We start from the raw sequence: 21,396 nt of genomic DNA on the forward strand, positions 1-21,396 counted from the left end.
CTGCTTAACATACAAGGCCATGTCAAACCCAGAGCTGTTGGACATGCTACACTTAAAGAAATCCCAATCCCTCAGAGCCACATGTTCCAGGGATCTAAACCTGGTCATCACAATGAATAAAACATGCTGGAGGGATAGGTTCCTGACCCAGAGACTCCCCATAGTCTGGAATAGACTGCCCATACATGTCAAGCTGAGTACTTCTTTGGCCCTTTTCAAAAGAAACTTTGATGATTAGATGGGAAATAGGAAATTCACCCCGGGGAGCATGTCAGCTAGACAGGGGACCAGGGAAATAAATATTCTGGGAAGAAATAGCCAGGGAATTGTTATGGCTAGGCTTGTATAGGCCCTAGGGCCGATAGCCTAGTACCAACCTATGAACCTATGTGAGAGCTGTATCTATACTATGAATTTGGAATCAATTCTCTCACATAGCAACAAACCAGATATCAAACATATTGTCAGCACACACACTTCATCTCTTGCACATAACAAGCTCACAACACATAAACCCACAAATGTGAAGCTAGTCGCTAGAAACCTAACTAAAGATCAGAGACCTTCCAACTTCAAACCTACTGCACAAATTGGAGACCCAACAGAATCCACTGCACATAATACACACAACAGTGTCTCAGCCAATAAACCCATCAGGCAAAAAAACTCATAACCTAAGGTTTTGCTCATAAGTGACTCCATAATGAGACACACAGATGTCCCCATCACCAAGCTGGACAAAGAGAAGGTCACAGTCAGCTGTCTGTCAGGTGGCTTTAATCCATCAGATCAAGCATGCACTCAAGTCTCTCAACAACAAGTACCGTTATGACTCTGGATGCTCCATGTTGCAGTGAATGACAGGAGATGTACCTCACTGTACTATATAAAGGTGCTTCCTCTTCCATAGTGTCCTTTTTAGGCAATGTCAGAACAACTAAATTCCCACCATAAAAGAATCCACTAGATACAAACTGAAGCTTATGCTGCTTAATGCAAGAAGTGCAAACCAAAAACTGTCCTCACTGGAAGAACTCCTTACCTTGGAAGAGGCCCATGTCTGTGCAGTTACACAGACATGGTTCAAGGCCGCAGAGAGCTGCCTGGCCATGCAAGGCTACAATGCCTTCCACATATTCAGACATATAAATGAGAGTGAAAGAAGTAAAGGCTGAAGTGCATACATCTTCATTAAAGACAAATACACAGCAAGACTGGTCAAAGAATTGTAGCGCTACACCAAGTCCAAGTAACTGTATGTAAAACTCCCTTCCATATCATTGTTAGCTATAGGTCCCCCATCATGAAACACAAGTGCCACTCTGTCTATTTGGACCTACTTGAGCCACTCACTATACAGCCAAAAACCTTGGTCATGTGTGATTTCAACTATCTTTCCATCGATTTGGAATCATTTATGTGCACAAGCACACTCACCCTAAGTCTCCAGGACTTTGTTAATACACATGCTGTGGAATCAGATAGTTTGCACTCCCACAAGGGGCTCAAATGTCCTAGACTTAGTACTCACCAACACAGGGGTTCTCTGCACTAACCCTTGTCTGTTGTCTTCCCGGTCAGGTCGGATCTGAATCCAGTCTCATTCAAATTCACGCATACCTGAAACCCCCACAAGAAAAGAAAGGATGAAACATTCATCCAAAGCAAACTATAGTCTTCTAACCAATGCCATAAATAGTTGCAACCCCCCGATACCACTGTCAACAATGACTGCTATAAAGAGATGTACACAAATGGCCCATGTAAACATCTATACAAATAAGAGAGTTGGCTGAATGTGAATGGATCAAAATAAGGTCCTCATAAAAAACAAGCCACCCTGCTGGGCATCGCGCATACATAGGTTATACAAGTGAAAATAATGTTTAAGAACAAGAGGGAACTAACTTAGCAGAGGAATTACACCCTCCACAGATAGCAGAAGCAAATTAGCTACCTTGCCAAGTCCTCTAAAGCCACATACAAACCTAAACTAGCATCCTAGCTAAAGATAATCAAATGGCATTCTTTAGCTATGTCAGAAATCTAAAACTGAAGGGCCAGGCTTGTGCCGAACTAGTAGTGGATGGTGCCACTGATGCTGACCCTGAGAACACTGCCAACCTGCTACCCCCTGTGTCCCCACCAGACATTCCCCAAATCATACCTGTCGCCAGTCCTCTACCTAGTATCTCCAAAGAGAAGTTCATACTTGCTCTCTCCATGGCCAAAATCACAGCCTCTATTGGCAAAGATAGCATCCCAGGATGACTACTAAATGGTCTGAAACAGGACCTAGCATAACCAGTTGGCACTCTCTTTAACCACACATTAAGTACTGGCTTTGTTCCAGCAGAACGAAAAAAGCAACAGCAATTCCATTGCACAAAAGGGGTCCATCAACTGGCCCTGGGACCTATAGACTCATACGCCTAACCATCTGTAATTGCCAGGCCATGGAGAGAATAATCATGGACCTTATCAACAAAGACATAGGTGACCTTCAAAGTGTTGTCTCAACACAACTTGGCTTCACTAAGGGTAGATCATGTTTAGTAAAACCTGGTGGATGACTTCAAGAATGTCAGCAAAGCCCTGGATGAAGAAGAAATACTACATACAATCTATCTCAACTTAGCCAAGGTTTTTGATACAATTCTTCCCTCAGGCATCATTGATAAACTCACACAGCTGGGAATCTCTGTATACAATAAAACATGAACAAATGCAAATAAAACTTAGCAAGGAATACTTCAGAAGACTTAAATTAATCCTGAAAACAGCATTGACATCTAGGAACAAAATCCAAGCTATAAACCGACTTGCTCGTCCTGTCCTAACTTACAGTTTTGGAGTGATTGACTGGCCCAAAATGTGTTGGATAGATTATATAAGAAAACAAGAAGGATGCTTCATGCTCACCAAATGATTTATAAAAATCAGTGCATACCAAGATTATATATTCCCCGTTCTGAATGAGGGATGGGATGGGCCTCCTTGAAATTAATTACATGTATAGATCTGCAATCTTGGGACTCTACACATATCTGCTGATCTCACCAAACCCAATCATAGTGAAAGTTTTGAAATGTGAGGAGAATAAATCTAAGACGACTTCTCAGCTTAATCTAGCAGAAGCAAATCGGCATCAAGCAGGAATGGAAATCAAACCATAAGTAGATAAAAATCAGGCAGTAAATGAATGTGTCAAAAAACAAAAGAAAGACTATAAGGTGAAGGACCAGATGAGAAGGCAAGAAATGTGGAAAAAGCATAAATATAGTTGCAAGTATAGCAAACTTCTGGAAGAATCTCATGTTGATCAGGAACAAATGCAGGAATTGTTAAGGAGAGGCGAATTTAAACCAAGCGATGAAAGATTAATATTGGCAGTCCAGGATAGTGGGCTACATACACGCTGGTTTACAAAGTCCATTGAACATGTGGGAGAAAGAGACAAATGTAGGTTTTGTAAAACTGAATTGGAAACAGTCACACGCCTCATTGCTGGTTGTGACATACTAATGGCAGACGGACTGTATACTGAAAGGCATAATAGTATGGCAAGACTGTTGCACTGGGGATTGTGCAAACATTATGCTATTGAAGTGACTGAAAAACACTGGAAACATGAGCCACAAAGCATCATAGAAAAAGATGAAGTTTATATCACATGGGATCACCCATTACCAACAGTTGAAAAGATAGATGCTAGAAAACCAGATATAGTGGTCCAAGAGAAGAAGACAAAAGTAGCATTGATCATTGAAATTGCTACACCCAGTGACTACAGTATCTTGTATACAGAAAAACACAAAGACATAAAATATCAGGATCTGCAGGCAGAAATGAGAACAATGTGGAAAAAGATACCCAGACAGTTCCAATAGTAGTAGGAGCAATGGGTCCTATAAAAAAGAATCTACAATTGTATCTAGATATGTTACCAATTCATGTAACACTATATGAATTGCAGAGACAGTCATTACTGGGCACACTGCGGGTGCTGCATAGAGCACTTTTGTCTGACATCAAAGATTGAAACAATACATATTTCATGAACTTTAATCATACTTTGACTTAGGAATTGAGTCCATTCCCATCATGGTATTCGAAATTCAAAAGATTTGGAGAAATTAAAGAAAACTGGGAATTAACCCATACATCACTAGATGGGTAGCCAACTGGATCATTGACAGAACACATGCAGTCAAAGTTGAGGATTCCACCTCTAGAAGCAGACCAGTTACATTGGTGTACCACAATGATTTGTGCTGGACCCCCTACTGTTTGGAATACATTTCTTAGATGTCCAGGACAAAATAGATGGCCTGTGGCTTACTGTTTTCACAGATGATTGCAAACTGGGTGCAATCATTGAGTCCCCCAATGATACTGATACACTACAAAAAGGCCTTATACAGACAAATATTGGTGCCAAAGCCAGGGACTCAAAATAAATACTAAATAATGTGTTATCATCCCTTTTGTCAAAGGGGAAGTCCCTGTACATTACAATATTAAAAGAACCTCCCCTTAGCTGAAATCTTGTGGTGAGAAATTTGGGAAGACAGGTTGATAGCTCTCTTAACTGCGATCATGTTTCCAGAATGGTAAAGAAAGCTTTCTGTGTTGCACATCTCATATATAAGGGCATCACACCCAGAGCTAAGGATGTTAAAACTCCTGTGTATTCATCCCTCATCTGACCACAAACAGAGTACAACACTCCCTTCTGTATATACCTCCCAGACACTTACAGCAGCTGGAGAGACCTCAGAGGTTTTTCATCTAGGCAATTCAGGGCCTGCAACACATGACCTGCATGGACATACTAAGGCCCTGCTGCTACTGCACTCTATCTTATAGGCTGCTGTGAAACAACTTAGCAAACTGGATGGGAGACCATAAATTTACCCTGGGTGTGTCACCCATGTCTCTATTTTATAAGGGCAGTTGGTGATGATCATACACTTGAACTGCAAATATAGACCATACAAGTTGGCCAATAAGGGAACAATGGTATAACATGGCTAGGCTTATAAAGTCCCTAAGGCCAATAGCCTTGTAACCTCTTATGAACCTAAGGTGATGTCTGCCTGGGCTACAAGCCAGTGTCTGATCCTGCCCTGGTAGGATGGCTGTATATTGAATAATCTGATATAGCTGATTACATCAGCATTGTCTGTTCAGCATATGGTAATACATCAGCATTGTCTATTGAGCATATGGGGATAATAGTGTTCCACATGCTGGTGTAAAAGGATCTCTGTAATGTCAAGTAACAGCTCACATACCCACAGTTGACTGCAGTGAGAACAGAACCCCTACCTATCTAAGGTACACAGACTATAAAACACAGTAGTCTATGCAAGCACCATGGTACAAGTCTGACTTTTATATAGCTGCAGGTCAACTTACAGTGGATGACATCAGCAGAGCATGTTAGAAAAAAGAAGGTGGGAGGCCTGCCTGAAATGGATGTGTCAACAGGTGCAAGTATCAACATACTGTCAATTTATGGGATTGGGGTTGTAACTGCAGTATACACACTTGCTCTTCTGGCTGGAGACACACACACACCCAGTGCAATGAACAGAACCCCTATCTATCTAAGTATACAGACTATAGAACAATGCAGTCTATATAAGCACCTTGGCACAAGTCTGAATTTTCCGTGGCTGCAGGTCCACTTAATAGTGGATGACATCAGCAGTGCATATTGAAGAGAAGAAGGTGGGAGACCTGCTTGACATGGATGTGTATGTAGGCAGGTGCAAGTATCAAATTACTGTTAATTTATGAGACTGGGGCAGTAACTGCAGGATACACACTTGCTTTTCTGGCTGGACATATGCACATGTGCATAGTTGACTATAGTGAGATCAGAACCCTTACCTATGTAAGTATACAGACTACAGAACCCAGTAATTTACACAAGTGCCACAGAACAAGTTTGACTTTTACATGGCTGCAGGTTAAATTATGGTAGATGACATCAGCAGGCCATGTGGGGGACAAAAGTTTGGGATGCCTGCATAGGCACATTAGAGATTATACTAGGTATGTAGAAGCCTAGTGTATAAATACACAAATACCTTTACTGAGTATAGTGGGATGTTTGAGTTTAACAGAGCAAGGTTGTCAGCACTACCAACTGGCCCTGTCCATGAGGGAGTACACATTATATATTATATTTTGTAGTGTGGTTGATATATGTTGTCCCCAGTGTTGTACTGGTTGTGTGGGGGAGGGGACAACACATGTATGTATTGTGAATATATGATGTATACTTAGAATGTGCTTTGAATTTGTAATGCTTCTATGTAGTTTTATGTCTTATAAAGGAAATGGAAAAAAAACACAAATAAGAAAGCATCATACATATAGCTCCATAATTCAGTAAGCAGTGGATTTGCATGATGGTTAACAAAGTGTGCACGCATGTGAGTTATGCCTGTTTGCCTGTTGGTAAGCAGTGCACAAACATGAGCTGCATTGCTAATGCCAGCAAAAATAATACTGTATGGCATATAGTGTATTTGAACTCAGGACCATGTGTATGCTAGTCCTACACTTAAACCTGTTGCCACAAGAGTGTTGAGGAAACAGTTGTCTATGTTGCACTTCGTTCCTGTAAACTGCAAAGTTACAGCAGTAAAACAAAGGTTGCACACTCTGTGCTACAACCCAGTACCATCTATACTCCAGGGTGGATTTTTACAATGTCCAAGGGCATTAACTGAATGTAATCAGTTACTATTTTTGGCTGTTTGCTTCATAGGTAGTCCACCCCACTTTGAGCAAACACGATAAACACAGCCATTACCTGCTTATGCTATTTGTGCTATGTGGTGCATCATACGAAAAGGGCAATGAAAAATAAGTGGAATGAGAAAGAAAACCTTAGTAATGGATGCATATAAGTAAAGTAAGTGTCTGCTGTCACATTTTAAGGTACTTTCTGTACAAATCCACCACTATTTACATCATTATTGCACCAAGTTAAGATATACAAAAATATAATATTAATAGATAATAATAGATAATAGATAGATAATATTATTACTGAATACATTATAGGTTCAGAATGTACCTTGCAAATGCAGCAGTGGAGACAATTTTATTTTGGGCCTAGAAGTTTCTTGTGTCTACTCCAATGGTATGGAAGTATACAGGAAAAAACAGAATGTAGCCTACATGGATACTTTATAGCTTGTTGAATAGCTCCACTGTACTGAACTCACCTGGTTATGCTGTAATTTGCCACTATGAAAAACATCTGCTACTTTACTGAATATATGAATTTTGTTAGTGCCCATTAGTGCACAATGTGCACCTACAAGTTGCTGCACACACTGATGCTGAAATAAGGTGAACACAAGGGAACTTATTACTTTTGTCCATGCCTGTGATATCACACAAACATGCTCAAAAAGTAGAGGGAAGGTTGCAGACCCTGTAGTAGAACCCAGGACCCTCTATACTCTTACCCTACACATACACATGCTGTCACAGGAATAGTTTTGTGACAAGCACCGAGAAACCTGCCATTCATTTCTCCATTTCCTGTGATTGCTAAGCACTAATTATTATTTTGTATTATTATTATTATTGCACTATTACTAAGCACTGCATTGCACAAACAAGGACGAAAACTAAAAATACATTTTAATTTAATGTGGATAAATACAATACATTTTAACAATAAAGAAGATTACACAGAACCTGTGAACTGTGCACTGCTTTCATGCACTTTTATACTTCACAGACCTATATGTACTTCTCTGTAAGTGTAACCTGCCCCCCCCCCCCCAATGTCATCATTCACTATTGCCACGCATTCAACACAAACACTCTGGAAGTGCCTGCACAAAGTTAACATCCCTACACTGTTACAAGTTTTTGGGATTCAGCAATTCTAATGAGTTTTGACCTCATTTCCATATTTACCATGTTGACAGATCTGAATCTACATGATTGGTAACCACGTAGGCAGGGAAACTGAAGGGGAGCCCAGTGTTGTACAGTCAGGGGAGGGTATTACTCACGTTATATCTGCATACAGGAATGCAGGTTTGGGATTTTATCTTTCATGGAGTTTATGCTTTTAGCTGTCTATATTAGTTATGATTACATTCTTCATTTGGGGGTGGGGGTTCAAAGCACCATTTATGTCATGCCACTTAATAAGGAATTGTTACTATGTTCTAGCATCCAACATGTCTGGGAATGTCATAATGTGTGTGGGGTTACATGTTAGGGTCTGTTCTGTACAATTGTATGGACAATTACTGGCTCTAGTTTATGTGCAGACTTCTTTGTGTGGTTGTATCCAGAAAACTTGTACATACGTGGTCAGCACGAGCATGGAGTCTAAGCGGATACTTTACAGCTTGTTGAAGCAATCCACCATATTGATTTCCTTCATTAGCATACAACTCAGCTATGTATGCTGTAATTTGCATGCCACAAACCTTTCTGTGTTTGCTCGTGAGGATGCGCCACTACACAGAGTTCACCGAACCTAAAACTTTTCACAGCCATGTGTGCATCGAGCAGTTATGTGTACACCATCAGAATTATCATGTAGGCATTATTCTATCCTCCTGAGTGTTTTTATACTATTCACTCATCTAAAAATGACTTATTGCTTTCACTCCACCAATAACAAATCACTTAATGATGTTTTTTAGGCCTTTATTATTCCTGATATAATAAAATAAGTTTTCCTTAGCTATCGAAAATATTAATGGTCAGGTATCTTGTTCATCCTTACCTTCCTTTATGTTTGTCTTATTAATAATTTTATACCCTGTAGTCCATCCATTCTTGTTAATGCTAACTAAAATATTCTTACCGCCTTTATTCATATGCTGTCATTGCTCAATGACACAATAGTATAATCTGTTTTGCTTTTGCTTCAGGTTTGCTACTAATTAATTGCAGCAGATATCAGTTATATTACCTAGCTAGACATGAAAGCTAATTCAGATCACCTTCATATTCATTATATCATAAAATAGCAATGCTATGTAATTTCAAATGTATTTAATGTATATATATATATATATATATATATATATACACACACACACACACACACACACACACACACACACACATATATATATATATATATATATTTTTTTTTTTTTTTTCTCTAAATGCAAGAAAGACAAGCAAACAGTTAATGTTTATGTAACAATAAATGAGACAGAGCAAACAATTTTCAAAGATCAGGACTACATAATTATGTCTGAAAAAATAATTAACATTAGAAGAAACAGAAGTCTAACTAATTTTATCCTAAATTGCTTAGCAATAACATGGAAGTTCCTCCTAACATTATGCTTTTGCCTTCACAATATTTATAAGCCTTTTATGTTTCTAATATGATTTCCGAGACTCCCTGTAGGCCATACAATGTCCTTAAATGTGGCAATGTTTTTTTCCCTTCTAGAGCAGATCCTTTCACTCTGCAGAGTATAAGGTTATTTTCCTTAAAATTTAAGAAATACTCAGAGGCAACTCTGGATAAGATTCAGACAGCAAGAGCTCCCTAACTGAGCATTTCACCCTTCCTGAATTGTGCACTGGTCCTTACAGCTATATGGGCCTAGCAACACTTAATAAACCTGGACAGCCATACTGCACTCTATTGACTGTTCCAGCAGTCTGGCAAAAATAAAAGTATTTTGATGACCTCTATCTTATTTTTCTGGCTGTCATCAAGTTTTATAATATTCACCTCTTCTGTCTAAACTTGCAATTTTCCTCACCCTCTTCTGTCAGTAAAATGCAGTGATACTTAATTATATACCCACAAGTTTGGGACTGAAGGATTTACATCTAATATGTATTTAGCCAGCATGTTATGCTTATTTACCTTGTGCCAAAATGCTGATCATGTTCCCTGTCTGCACCTAAACTATGCATGTTGATCATATCGATCACTGCTGCAGTAGCCTTAGCTATATGGGTTATATCCTACCAAGGACATAACAAATGGCCAGCTTGCAAAGGTTCAGGGCATCTTCCATACACCCAAACTGGCAGGCAGCTCAAGCTGAGATGGCTAAAAGACAAATTTGGGTATGAAGCCCATCAGGACTTTACTGCTGCCAAATAGTACATTCCTCAGAGACTTTCGAGGATCTACAGTCATCTTGTGCTTTCATTTGCTGGGCAGATAAGTTCTCTATGGGGAACAAACCTTTGATTTTCTGAATTTTGCTGCTGTTTTATTACTTTCTACTTCGGGAAATTTATTTTAAAACTAGGGGTCTTATGCTTTAATGGACTATCTTGAGACTAATGTATTTTTAAATGGAGCACTCATTTTTTTCTGTCAGTTTAAAAGTAGTGTAAAGTAACTGAATACATTTTTTTCTGCAGAGAAATTGTTTATTTTTTCTTTTCTGGGGCTGGCATAGTGTGTTAAAGTGCTTTTTACTGTGTCTTTTTCTTTCAAAAAAGTAACTTTTGTAGACTGGTAGTGTTTACTGGAAACTGATGATTGTCTTCCCTGGGAAAGCAGTGCCATTTTTGGCTTGACCATGAAACAAACTACTGGTCCCATCGTGAGTCTTTTTTTTCCAGCGAGAAAAAGAAAAGAAGAAAGTTAAGCAAACAGCCTTGCCCACAACAGAATCCTAGCAATTTGCTTCAGCCACAGGTGGGTGACTGCTGTGGCTATTTATTATACCTCAGATCACTCATCTTTTACCCTGGATGCCTCTGTATAGCACCTACACCTACTATGGAGTTAGCCATGTCCTGTGTGGCTTTAGGGATCCCCTCAGTGGGCAAGGTAGAGCCACTCTTCTCAGTCCTGGGAGAGGGAGCAGGGAAGGTTTCCTCGCTGAGTCAGAATGCTGTGTCATTCCCTGGGGATGCAACTGCTGCCATTAGTGCCATGGTTGGTCCCACTTGTCCTGTTAAACAGAAACAGCAAACCCAGCATGTACTTAATCTTTCTCAAATGCCTTTGGATAGCATTAGTTTACTGGGTCTGGCTCAGGGCTTAATTCAGGCTATTGATACACAGTCATATATATTAACGCATGCAGTTACGTAAGCTGTAGTGTTCTTCTCTATAACTTGCAAATAATCCTGGTATTTTTATCAAGTATTTCATAATGATTATTGGATTGTGTTAGTATTAGATACAACAAAAGGGCATATGCAACTTTAAATATTGTGGGAATATGCAGTTTAAGTATGTCCCAAAGTTTAAGCACCACTGCTCCATGTTTGCAGGATGTGGCTATTAAAGAAAGGAAAAGAATGTCAGGTTGCATGACCAGATTAAAGCAGGAGGTGATGATTGTAAAACGAGAATACATTCCAGAGGCCAGGTAATTCTATAACATGTTTAAGAAATGTAAAGTATGAAGACATATATTATTATTTAAGCTTCCGTGCATTGTAACTATAATGCTTCTATATTGTCATCAGTTTTAATTATTTTGAAAATATTTTAGCTGGATAAAAATTGAGACTATGACCTCATAAGTCTATACCTGACATTATTTTTTCTAAAAGATGATATTATTGGTTTAAGGTAAAACTGTAAAAAATACTAATTAAATACTGGCAATAAGTCTATAGATATTCCTCACCTGCTATAACTGAGGCCATTTTAGTCATGACATATTTAGATAATGCTGATGGCATCAATATGTACCTCATGAATAGCACCTCCTTCAATTGTATTCAAAGTATTTCATTATTTTTGGACTTCTTCTCCCCAGGACTCCACAACAAATAGGTTCGGCTTAGTATAGTCATTCCATTTAAATATAAATAAAGTGCATTCTTTCTGAGCCATTGCTATATATAGACACACACATGCACACATGAGGACACACACACCCACACACACATGCATACACATTTTTTGCTATCTCACAATGATTTAGTATGTAAGTATTTATCTGTCTTGAAGGTTATCTTCTTGCTTCAGAACTCATTCAGTAAGAACACACAAACACACACACACACACACACACACACACACACACACACACACACACACACACACACACACGCAAACACACGCAAACACGCACAAACACACTCCTATACTGATTGACACACGCAAACACACGCAAACACGCACAAACACACTCCTATACTGATTGACAGACAGACAAAAAGAGCGAGAGAACAGAAACACAGCAGATCTCATTTATTTTTTTGTATAAAACATGCTTCATTTCTTGTCATTGCTCTTTTCCTTGGTGTGGTATACTAGTTGAGACATTTGACTTTTTCCTCATTGTGCAGTTTTAACATGGTGTTTTACCTGACTTTTCTCTGCTACTCCTAAAAATAAGTTTTGTTTCACTAACATGCAACATTTTTGCTAATCCACTTCTATATTCTTACTGTATGTCTTTATAAGTATTCTAGCATTTCCATATTATAATGACTATTACTTTGTCGTATCTCACACTTCAGTTGTCATTGTTGTTTACACAGCAGCAATTATTTCATAACCTTGTATTAAAAATGAATCATGTATCATAGTAATGCACTATGTACATATGGTAACTGTATTAAACTGTACATTTTTTTATTCAAAATCATTTAAAAATACCAAATCAAAGAGAAAAGGAACGCTCTCTATGCATGCATAAATAGATCTCTCCATGTTCATTTATATTATTTTTTACATCATGAGATCATTCCATCTGGCCTCACCTTTGCAAAAATTGGATATAATTTGCTTTAATTACATAATGATACAATCTTTAATGATGCAGTTAGGTGAAATGCTGCCTCTTTGAATTTTACATAATAGTAGCACTCCTGTTATTATGCCTTTTACATCACTAAAATATCTTTATTATGGAGTACATCACACCCTAGACATCATTAGGTTATCAAGAGCTTCTTTTAGAAGAAGACAAAAAGCTGCATGCTTTCTATATATGTATGAGGTTTCTTCTTTATTAAGGGCCTATATGTCAACATGTTCAGTTCAGGTACAAGTATATTTCAGTGCAGGTACAAGTACTAATGTTTGGATATCTTATAGGTTCATAGATTCATAGGTAAGTACTAGGCTGCTGTGTTTGCAGGCCATTTTATCCCTAGCTGATGTCCCTTTTTGTGCTGGAAATAGCCTATCCCATTTGGTTATAGATTGGCCTTACCCATCCCGCGGCTGATAATTATAAACTACTCCTAATGAGAATAACAGGGGTCATACTACAGATAATTTCAGGGGACCTATGCAAGGGATAAAGCATTTTGAAGTCCCTATTTCCATTAGTAGTACAGAGGGCAGTCCTGGGGTAAATTTTCTGTTTTTTTCTGTTTCCCATCCCTAGATTTCAGTTGGACTTGAATATGGACAGGGATGAACTTTTTTTTATGTGGATGTGGAGTCTGCTCCCAGACAGCATTATCCTCTGTGATATATACCTGTCTCTTCAAATCCTTTTGCTGATATTGCAGAAAAGGTTGAGATTTTTTTCCATAAAAGCTTCAAATGATGAAAGAATCCTCTCCCAGATTCACTAATCTTCCATGCAGGACTAGCTTAGTCCTGCACGGAAGTGCCCGTGTAGGAGCAGGACGGCAGCGCACCATGCATACTAATGAAGGTGTGTTGCCCACCCTCCTAGGCTTACACAGAGCATGTACAAGTGCAGGGGGCATGTCTGAGAGCATATCTGTCAGAATAAACATGCCCCTGCAATGTAGAACAGCACAAAGTGGAAATAAATGAGTGAGACTGCTCATAGGTGTCCGCATATCCCTACCAACAGTCCCCCATGTGTACAAAAGCAAAAGGACATAAAAATCAAAGAAGAAACCCCTTTATTTTTTTTTTAATCTGAGTACAGCTAACCATAGGTGCAAAGGTGTGCCCATTGATTAGCTATGGTTAAAGCAGCTTAAAAGGCTGAAGAGGATAACAAGGAAGATATAACCAAATGAAGCAGCACAGCAATAGTGTAGTGGGCAGAGCATTTGCCTAATGAGCAGGCATTCCTGGTTCGAGTCCCACTGCAACACAGTCTATTTTACATGGCAAAGCATGGTATAACCAATATTTTTATTGCAAAACACACTAGATAACATATATTTATGAAGTGGAGTACTGCAGAAAATGCACATGTGAAGAATCAGTATCATAATGAATAAGGCAGCAGTAAGCAGGTGTAAGCATAGATAAGCAGTAGTAAGCATATGTAAGCCCTAGTAAGTGTGTTTAAGTGCGTTTGCATGGGGGTAAGTACTACCTACACAGATTAAGCAATGTAGAAGCTAACTGAGTGTAACAAACTATTCCCTGAAATAAGCAGTGCTTCCCACCATGCAAACCCACTTACAACTGCTTTAAAGTGCCTTAATCACTCTGTATCCAACGAGCCTTGTTCTGCCCAGCAACAAAATAAACAGCCATGCACATCTCAAATGCAGGACCCTGTACACCATAGTCCCAGTAGCTTTCCACCAGGCTATCACAGTAAAGAAGAATGAGGTAGTAGTAAAGATGTCCTCACCATAGTATAACCAAACTGAACCTGTGAAATGCAGCAGTATACAGTCATATGTGCCATAACTGACTACATAACATAAATATATGAATTGGAGTACAGCAGTAAGCCCAGAAGTGAAGTGTACTTGTAATAGAGTGTTGAAGTCCCCAATAAAACACAAGGACCCCACAGAGTGTACGTACACATCAGGTATACAAGGTATACATATAAGGTGTAATGAATAATAACACAATGCCAAAAAGGCATTATAATGAATGTCTACTGTAGGCAACACCAGTGGTATACCCCTTTAAACAATGCCAACCTTAGGTAGCAGGTTTGCCCATAGCTTAGCCTTTTCAAAACCAGCCAATCATGGAAACGTATAGGGAATCGGCACTACTTAAACCCAAGAGGTGGGAATCCAGCTCATAACTGGTTGTAGCTTCCCCTTGTCGGCACTATGGCAGTAAGGGGAGAAGGAGTGCGCTTCCAGGTGCAGCGCTGGTGCATCCAGGAGTCCAAGGTCATGGCTGGACTCCTAGTTAAAGACCATGCACAGAGACTGCTGCAGGGCCAGTACCAGGGCTTCCAATATAAGGTGGAGGCCTGGGACCATCTCGCCCGTGACCTCAGCAGTGCCACTGACATACCCAGAACTGATGAGCAGGTTAAGCACCACTATGCCGACCTGAAGCGGCAGAAGGAGAACCTTTTGGAGAAGAGGCTCCAAGAGGCTAGAGCATCAGGGGATGTCTCAGCTCTGTGTAAGTATCAGTCCACTACCTGTTTAATGATTGCCAGCTCAGGTATATCATGGATAGGCATGGCTAAATATTCCTCTTATGTCCCCCACAGCTGCACTGAAGTGGGCCGGGAACCAGGAGGCCCACATCAGTTTCCTGGTACAGCTGCGATGCAAGGCAGGTCAGTAATACTCATGCTTTTATTGTCATAGGAAATAAAAATAAAAGTAGTAGTAAAGTAATTGTTAGTATAAAACCTGTATTGTTCAAGGCAAGTACTGCATACACTAGAGAATATGGCAGGAAGAGTCTCATATTATTAGTATGGCAATAAAAGTGTAATACCCTGACAAAACAGGTCCAACTGCTGGACTATACATCTATATTCTGGTATCATATGCTAATGTAGATTTGCAATCATGTAATAGTACTGTTGTATTAAGCACTGTTACCCACACCATGCACCATAACATGAATTTGTAGGAATGCCTGTATATGACAGGTGTAATCCCCAGAGGCCATTTAGTACAACTGAGAGACACATAGACAGTAAATAGGGGAAATGCAGACAACAAAACTTCAATAGCACATGCAACTGAGATGTGAATTGTTTTATTACCACACACAGCCATGGTTTGAATCCTGCCAGTGGTAGTAGTCTGCATACAGAATTATACACCACAACTGTACAGATATGTTAAGACTGTCTATTAAAGCGGCCCATATCTAATGCCTATCAAACTGTCACCCTGGGAATTCAGTGGGATGATCGCAGATATATAGGCAGCAAACAGGAAATACAACTGATTGACACACATCTATGACAACAAATCTAGCACACTAGCAAATCCCAAATACCTTATGTGACTAAGAAGCCACATATGCCCCATTTACACCCCAGCCTGTTAAGCTGTGGTCAGTGTACAGTAACAGAGTGAGATGTTTGTGCATAATACTAATGTGTAATATGGAACCTTGTGTGGCAACAGTCAGGTAGTGCTAACAAACATTGCTCCCACAGGTACGTTGGATACAGACACTGTGCCGTGAAATACAGACCAATATAACCTGTACTGGTAACATCCACCCTGGTATTGTAGGGGATCTGAGTGCTACAGTTTATCTGAATAATAAAGTATCACTGGTCACTGTTGCCCACACTATGCTACATAATATAACTGTGTAGGAAAGCATGTATGTGTGTGTGTGTCAGGTCACTAAAGGTGGAAGAGTGCAAAATTCTAGATATGTCCAGGCATACCAGCATGTGACCAACACATGGCCAAAGTCTGTGCAGAAAGAGTTGGATAGCATATTGCAAAACATCAACTCAGAATCTGGCTGTATGTGTACAAACAGTTAATCAGTGTTAAACATTGTCTCCCCAGGTATACCAGGTAAGAGGTGTATACTGCAGGTAAAACCAGTTCATGTGTAATGATGTTGACAGCCATATCAGTGTCCAGTATAGATCCATAGGGTAGTGTAGTAAGACTTGTAAGGTAGAGGTTACAGCACCGACTAGGAAAGTAATGTGGAGTACAGGAATATACTACTTGTTAATTGACATTTTTGTCTCCCCCCACCTTATCTCCAACAATAATCAACATACCCACCCCAACTGGTATGTACTGACTCTGATAATGGCCAGTCATTTGATACATATTCTAATGGTTCCCATGCATGTGCCATATGGAATTATTCCAACATTGTTGGCATGGTGCCATCAACGTACCTGCATGCTGTTCTTATTACCACTGTGGTCCCATATATGCATGTGTTCTGTTTGCTATGCAACTGTTCCGTATTTGGTGTTTGGGTTAATGGGAATATCTATGCATGCTGTCATACCAAACCCTGGAATGTGTGGACTATTACTAACCCATATAGGATGTTGAAATCTAAACCCTACAGCACGCTTGGGAAGGCCGGTCCCAGTGGACCCACATGTTCCACCTCGGCTGGCCGAGGCACCGGGCACCAGCATGTCTGGGGTCCAAACCCGTACCTCCCTGTCCATTGGTCTTGCACCACCTTCAGGTGGAGCTGCCTCAGGAGATGGGGCTCACCCCCCGAGAGTGGGCACAGACAGGAACCTGTCACCCATCACCAGGTCTGGGTCTTGGTGCGTAGAGAGATCAACACCCAGGTCGGTGATCTTTTACGCCAGCTTGAGGGCTGCATGTCAAGATTAGAGACTCTGCCTGGCTCAGCGGCTCAGCCCCCAGCACAGCCACTTTCGGGGCTGTGAAGGTGCAGTGGTGACTGCCCATGGGTGGGGACCTCAGTCCCACTGTTACCAATAGGGGGCTTGTAGGTTTCCGATATCCCAACACCCCTCCCCATCAAAGTGTTTACCCCCCACGAGTCATATACCGCCCCTGTATGCGTCTTGTGTGTCTTGTCCGTTAACCTACCCAACCTACCTCCCCAAATATACCTACTACCCCTCCCCAACATCCCACTCCCACTTGAAAAAAAAAAGGGCAATCTGTTCCCACAAAGAAAAATCTCACCCCATACATAGCTGTCCATTTCACACATGTGTCCACTGGACACATGTAATCTGGTCTAATTGGCATCACAACTAATTTTTGTTGTCCTCACTCCTCTCCCAGGGGTTTGAGTGTCCAAATCTACCTCCAAATTCAGTGTATATGCACAGCTGTTGCTGTAGAAGAAATGGGCAGTTATGGACCTTCTCTACAACCTTCCTGCACATCCCTAGCTATTTTCCCTACAGTCTTTCCTTCTTTGTGCCCCTTTTTCACCCCTTTCCTATCAACCCTTTTTTCTTTTAAAGAAATTAGTGCAGGGGTAAGTGGCAGTAAACACTTTTAAGCAGCAGTAAGCGGTTTTAAGCCATTTGTGCAGGGGTAAACACTGTCTACACAGGTTAGGCAATTTAGAAGCTAACCGAGTGTAAGACACTGTAACCGGAAGTTAGCAGTGCTTAGCTCCACATAAAAACCCACAAACCCACTTACAACTGCTTTAAAATGCCTTAATCACTCTGTATCCAATGGCCGGTGTTCTGCCCAGCAACAAACAGCCTCTGCGAGGCTCAAACCCAGGACCATCCACACCATACACAAAGTGATTTACCACTAAGCCATGGCAGATACAGATAACCCTGATGTTTTCACAAACATATCATCCAGTACAATCAGTCAACAGTACAGGAAAGGTAGTAATATCATACCACATAAACTCTTAATGCAAGAATTCTGGACAAAGTGTGCCAAAATGTGGGTACAAATAGGATTTACAGTAAATACTGCTCTAATACACTTAAAACATTGCTAGTTACAGTTATATGTATTAGAACACATATTTTGAAGGAGATGAAGTCTGAAACACAAAAGTGTCGGCACTAGTTATTGACTTCAATCCTGAGATCATCCATGTCAATTGTCAAGAGCATGAGGTACAGGCCAAAAGTATGATCTGAACATGCATGGCCATATGGACAGATATATATCTGCAAATGTAGACAGATATATATATATATATATATATATATATATATATATATATATATATATATACATATAAATATATGACTCACAAACAATCATATAACATCAATTGTATATAGATGGATAAGTATGTTCATATGTGTGTGTATATATATGCACACATATACATACATACACAGATAGAAATGTGTATAGCATTTCCACATGGGAACAAAATCCTGAACCACTCACTACAGCATAACAGACCATAAGCACTGTTAATAGGGGAGGGGGCTCAAATGAGGGATACCTGGTAATTAGTGCTATGTTACCCCCCTCCACAGCCCTAACGGATATGCTGTGCAATCCAATATCCAGCACATGCAGTTCTTGACTTCAGGACCCTCCACAACACAGCTACAATGCTTAACAGTAATCCAATTCACCTGAAAATGTCAGGGTAATATCTGTAACATATCATCCAGAAAAATCATTCTACCATAGGGAATGTACAGTGTGGAAGGAGTACACATTACAATGGTTCAGATATGCACACACATCTATACATTGACAAATATATGCCGGTATATGTATATATGTATATATATATGTATATATGTATATATGTGTATATATATATATATATATATATATATATATATATATATATATATATATATATAGTTACCTATCAAAACATCTACTCTTCATAACATCTAAAGTCAAAACATCTAAAACTCATAACATCAAATCTCAAAACATTGAAAACTACAAAGCAACTATAAATAACATCTCACAGAGTTTTTGCTATGTTTATGCAGGGGAGCAAGCCCCCCTGCAACCCCCATGTGGGGGGCTCCACCCTCACACCCACCATAAATTAAATATACCAACTCCAAGGCTGCACTACAGTGGGGGAAAATGTTAATTTCCTAACCCTACTAGTAGTGCGACCTTGGAGTTGGTATATTTAATTTACGGGAGTGGAGGCAGAGCCCAGGAATGCAGGGGCTTGCATAAACATAACAACAGTGTGTGGGATGTTATTAGTCAGTGCTGTAATTTTCAGTGTTTTGAGATTCAATGTTATGAGTTTTAGATGCTTTAAAGGTTAGATGTTATGGTCTTGAGGTTTTGAGTTTAGATGTTATGAAGAGTAGATGTTTTGATAGGTAACCATATATATATATATATATATATATATATATATATATATATATATATATATATATATATATATATATATATATATATATATATATAGGTACATATATACACACAGACAAAAAGGTATTAGTAGCCATACATATGTAGAGGTAGTGTGGAAGTACTGGGTGCAAAGTATATCCTTCAGTCACAAGCCCTGTAACTGGCACCTGTGAAATGTGTAGTGTGGCAACCATTCCCACAAATGAGAATACTTACATTAAACATATACCCACTCACAATTCAAAGGACATGATACCACACACAGGTATGCATACACAGAAAACCTTTATTTGTGTACTATACAATAATGTATGCCATTTCTTACAGCACATACATTTTGAAATATGTAATCAGTGATTAATGCAAGGCCCACACAAAACAGTAGATGCAAGCAATGTGGATATATAACATACTATGCTGTCCAGGCCAAGACCTTCAGTTAGTACAACAGTAGACAAAGGATTTGCCTTCAAGATAAGTAACAATCAACAATTACAGATGTAGTTCAGCAGCCTCCAATTACACCCTGTAGTCAAGGCCTAGGAGGAAATGTATTAGTTATGGTAATGTCAATGTATCTGTCACATGTATGGACCCTGACCAACATATTTTGTGGGAGTCCACAATATGACTGGCATGATAGCAGGAATGCTAGCAGTAAATAATGATAGGCCATTACCTAACAACCCCTAAGTGTATCACAGCAGGACAAAGCCTGTCGTATATGTGGAGGACAGAGGCAGGAACACAGGGCCATACTTGCAATATTGTTGTTACACACCCTGGAAATTGCTGGTGTTACAGGATTTGTTGCAACATACCTCATGCAGGAATAAGACATCAGAAACACAAATAGCTGTAGCCATGTACTGATAGCATGCAACAGACAGACTACCAGTGATATATCTAGGACAAGACCTGTGTGGTGCACAGACAAAACCAAACAGACAATCTACTGGCCATCATGTGGATAGGCCCACAGGTGAGAGCTATGCAGATAGACTGCATTCCATCCTAAACAACTATGTACACACAAACACTGCAAGACCTGCAATACACAATACACATAACAACACTATTCACTCTGTCTGTAGGTCTGAAACCTCATACAAATGTGTAGCTGGCCTGTGTCTGCAAGTCCTGCTGTTAAGAGGTATTGCAACCTGCTATCTGTAATACTGCTGCCCATATACAGGAAGGATGTCCTCCACACTGGAAAGGTTAAGGGACAAGGCCCACATGAGTCAGTATTTTATAGTAATGGGTTGCCATGACAGTGGTTATCCAAAGTACTACACAGCAGGCTGCATGCAGTGAACAACTGTTGCACACTGATTGGTGCAGAGCCCATCACCTGATCATGTACATCACCTACAATAGCCATGCTGGAATTCATTCAAACCAGCTCAATCACTCTAGGAGACAGAGAGAGAGAGACAGAGAGAGACAGAGAGAGACACAGAGAGAGAGAGAGAGAGAGAGACA

Source organism: Protopterus annectens, chromosome 4.part1 (assembly GCF_019279795.1).
Source record: "Protopterus annectens isolate FY-2018-M chromosome 4.part1, PAN1.0, whole genome shotgun sequence".
NCBI lineage: Eukaryota > Metazoa > Chordata > Ceratodontiformes > Protopteridae > Protopterus > Protopterus annectens.